Below are 4,625 nucleotides of genomic sequence, written 5' to 3'. Positions count from 1 at the left end.
TATGTACCTGGTTGTTATTCACCTGCAGTGAGCCACAGTTAGGGTCAAAAATTACGCAGGACATAACGTCATCCCTAAAATAATTGCTGAGAAACCGGATGCTTAATATCCCCTGCCTGTGTAATCTCTGTACATTTTTTTCAGTCTCCTCAGCTGATATGCATGAGTGCTTGCAACCGTAAGCACGTGCAAGGAAGCTGGTACAGTAGGATGCAAGCCCGTATGAATATCTAAAAAGGATCCATAAAGAGAAACAGGAGAGATGGAGAGAGACTCCAAAACAAGACAGGAGCACAAAGGTGAAAGAATGAGATGAATGTAAAAGTGAGACAGAAATGGAGATAAAGATAATGGAGGCTTAATTGAAGACGATATATATATATAAATATATATATATATATATATATATATATATATATATATATATATATATATATATATATATATATATATATATATATAATCATGAAGCTACAAATGTCGTTTAATATCCAATTCACGCTACCTCCTGGTAATATCCCCGATGGGGAATTATCACCGAAGGGGAATTTTATAAGTGATAAATGGATCGGTACCCCCGGGTCCACCAAGTGGTTTGACCGTAGACTGGAGTTATCGGAAGGTACTGTGTCGAGGGATCGAGACCCGGCGGTACCGATCCACTTATCATCACTTATAAAATTCCCCTTCTGTGATAATTCCCCATCTGGGATATTCCCGAAGTAGCGTGAATTGAATATTAAATGACATTTGTAGCTTCATGATTGTACATAAATCACGTTGTGATAAAAATTTCATTTATATATATTATATATATATATATATATATATATATATATATATATATATATATATATATATATATATATATATATATATATATATATAAGCAAACAAGAGAGGATGTTGCATCATTCGGTCAAGCACCTGCCCAGGTATTAAAAACAAAAAAAGGAAAAGAAATTAGTGACAGAACTTGTATGCCTGGAGTGAGCGACAAGTGGTCAGAATGAATCCCGGACTGTGAGGAGCATTTCTCGGAAATCGCAGTTCTGAGAGAGAGAGAGAGAGAGAGAGAGAGAGAGAGAGAGAGAGAGAGAGAGAGAGAGACATAAACAAAGAAATTCTAGAACGAAATAGACCAACTATAAACCTTAAAACAGTAACAGGCCCGGAAAGGCATGATTACCCAACTCCGACGTCGCTTGCAGAGTCGACCTCTTGATAAGATAATGAGAGTAAAGGGAGGGGGAACACGGATTAACCCCCAGTACTTACACCGCCATCTGGTGGGCCCCAATTAACGCCCCTCTCGGTTGGCCTTGCTTTGGAACGGTACCACTCACGGTTAGTAACTGCCCAAAATCAGTGTAATCCAAATGGTGATGAAGGTTACAACAGAAGGTCATCTTTTCAGGCGCTTTTGGTGATCGCTTCTAATCCGGTAAACCTTCAGTTGGGGTCCGTACCCTTCTGGAACCTCAGTCCTATTCCGATAAGCTTTTAGAAACCCCACCAACCCCATTCGATACCCATTTCCAGTTCTTAAACCCCGGAATTGCCACCAACCCCATTCAATAATCATTCCCAATATTTAAACTCTGGAATCTCCACCAAACCCATTCAGTAACCATTCACAATCTTTGAAACCCTGGAATCTCCACCAACCCCATTCGATAACCTTCCCAATCCTTGAACTACGGAATCTCCACCAACCCCTTTCAATAACCATTCCCAATCCTTAAACTACGGAATCTCCACTAATCTGATTCGATAACCATTCTCAATCCTTAAACCCCGGAATCTCCACCAACCCCTTTCAATAACCGTTCCCAATCCTTAAACTACGGAATCTCCACCAACCTCATTTGTTAACCATTCCCAATCCTTAAACCACAGAATCTCCACCAACCCCTTTCAATAACCATTCCCAATCCTTAAACCCCGGAATCTCCACCAACCCCTTTCAATAACCATTCACAATCCTTAAACTACGGAATCTCCACCAACCTCATTCAATAACCATTCCCAATCCTTAAACCCCGGAAGCTCCACCAACCCCTTTCAATAACCATTCCCAATCCTTAAACTACGAAATCTCCACCAACCTCATTCGAAAACCATTCCCAATCTTTAAACCCAGGAATCTCCACCAACCCCATTCAATAACCATTCCCAATCTTTAAACCCAGGAATCTCCACCAACCCCATTCGATAACCATTCCCAATAATTAAACCCGGAATCTCCACCAACCCCTTTCAATAACCATCCCCAATCCTTAAACCCCGGAATCTCCACCAACCCCTTTCAGTAACCATTCCCAATCCTTAAACTACGGAACCTCCACTAACCTCATTCGATAACCATTCCCAATTCTTAAACCCCAGAATCTCCACCAACCCCATTTAATAACAAATCCCAATCCTTAAACCCTGGAATCTCCACCAACCCCATTCGATAACCATTCCCAATCCTTAAACCCCGGACTCTCCACCAGCCCGTTCAATAACATTCCAAATCCTTAAACCCTGGAATCTCCACCAACCCCATTCGATAACCATTCCAATCCTTAAACCCCGGACTCTCCACCAGCCTGTTCAATAACCATTCCCAATCCTTAAACCCTGGACTCTCCACCAATCCCATTCGATAACCATTCCCAATCCTTAAACCCCGGACTCTCCACCAAGCCCATTCGATAACCATTCCCAATCTTTAAACCCTGGAATCTGCACCAACCCCATTCGATAACCATTTCCAATCCAGAAATCTCCACCAACCCGATTCATTAACCGTTTTCAATCCTTAAAACCCGGACTCTCCACCAACCCCACTTGATAACCATTCCCAATCACCAGGGGATCTCCACCAACCCCATTCGATAACCATTTCTTATCACCACGGAATCTCCACAACCCCTTTCATTAACCATTTCCAACCCTTAAACCATGGAATCTCCGCCAACCCCATTCGATATCCATTTCCAATCCTTAAACTCCGGAATGGATTCCCTGAACATCTGTAGCGTTTTCTCTTTCTTCCCCCCTCCCCCTTCCTCTAACAAACAATACCCAGCCAAATACCCACCCACCCACACTCCCACCCACCTCCCTTGCCAGTCAGTCTCCCTTATCAACTGCAAGAGAATCGTGTTGCCCCTTTTGAGGTGCAGCGTCTCAGTTTATCACTGATAAGAGCTTCCTTATCGGTCGACTTTAATTCGGCTATTCTTTTCCCCATGCCTCTCTCTCGAGAGAGAGATTGTCTTCGTCATTCGTCCAACAACGTCAAATTTATCTTCCTCGGATGGGAGAGTTTGCTGATTGAATGTTTTTTCTTTTTTTTTCTTTTTTTTATAGATTTCTTGATCGAATGAAGTCGCCGTGGCACAGCAGGGGTAGGGAAATGAAGTTCCGGCGTAAGCTATTCATCTGAAGAAGGACTAGTTTGGAATATCGTAACATAGGGAAGGTGATTTAGACATACAAACGATGCAGAAGTCAAACTTTACCACAAAAAAATCTAGTTTTTTTAACGTTTTCTAACTATTTCTAACACTTACAAAGTATTGAAAATGATATGACAATGAACGGATGTTTATTACATTACATTGTTCCTGGCTAAAGGTGTGATTCACGGCGTGGCTTTTCTGTTAATCGCGGCAATTCATGGTACTTAATGGTTACGGGTATCACATTCTCTAATTGCGATTGTATTTCGGTACAAAATGAAAGATGGGACTCAAATACCGTAGAGTTTAAACAGCTCTGTGAGAATGCCCGTAACGTTACGTTAATATCGATTACAGTCAGGGCTTGAGATTGCATTGATAATGACTTTATTAATAATATTAGTTAATAGGTAATTAACTGTAATTATTTTATGTGATTCAGGTGAACTGTGGTCATATTTGAGACGAGAACAAGCCCAAAGATCTGCGGATAGAAGGCGAGTTTCCTGCGTTGCTGATGCTTGAGACATCGTCTTGGACCCTGAAAATGGGGAATGTCCCGTACCGTTACGTCACTTCAGCGATTCAGGTGTTGAGTGGATGGAGATGAGGCGTCCAGGTAAGTGGGAAAATGGAGGAGTTTTAGAAGTGTCATTTCTCTCATTTTTGAGGTTTTGAATTAAGAGGTCAAGCTATTATGCAGCTTTACAGATGTACGATACACGATGATAAGTACTCTTTTCCTTTATTTTCCCGTGAAACTAGTAAATAACTATTAATATCAGTCTTTTAACTAGCATGAGTTCAAATCCTAAGAAGTAGTCCATTCATTTCCGTTCTGATTTCAAGTCTTTCAGTGGAAAAGTGTATCCAAAAATATTATAAAGCAGAAAATTCAGAGGTTGTGTTCAAACTTTCATACAGATAGTGAATGTGATCCATTAGCTCCATAATTGTATTTGTGTATGAACGACAATCTTGCAAGTATAATGAACATTCTATACCATCATTATAACTCCGTCGCTTTTTATTTAAGACGACGATTACCAGTTTGCTCGCGGGCTCATCATTCTGCTCTAATCATTTTAATTACTTTATTTGTCCTTCTCAAATATATCGAGTTCGGTCTAGTTTCGTTTATTATTCCGGTGGCTGATCGCCGACATTTGCTTT

The 4,625-nt window shown here is 40.8% G+C and overlaps 1 long non-coding RNA gene across 1 annotated transcript in view; it reads left to right on the top strand.

Moving 5' to 3' along the window:
* Window positions 1-3,900: 3,900 nt before the first annotated feature.
* The window catches only part of LOC136842118 (uncharacterized), a 152,575-nt gene continuing 151,850 nt past the window's right edge, over window positions 3,901-4,625 (top strand). The window contains exon 1 of the long non-coding RNA XR_010854180.1: window positions 3,901-4,071. This is a non-coding gene — a long non-coding RNA (uncharacterized lncRNA). The remainder of the gene's footprint in view (window positions 4,072-4,625) is intronic.

The sequence above is a fragment of the Macrobrachium rosenbergii genome, chromosome 9, assembly GCF_040412425.1.
Source record: "Macrobrachium rosenbergii isolate ZJJX-2024 chromosome 9, ASM4041242v1, whole genome shotgun sequence".
Classification (NCBI taxonomy): Eukaryota; Metazoa; Arthropoda; class Malacostraca; order Decapoda; family Palaemonidae; genus Macrobrachium; species Macrobrachium rosenbergii.
Note: the sequence above shows the minus strand (reverse complement) of the source record. Positions and strands in the feature narration are given on the sequence as shown.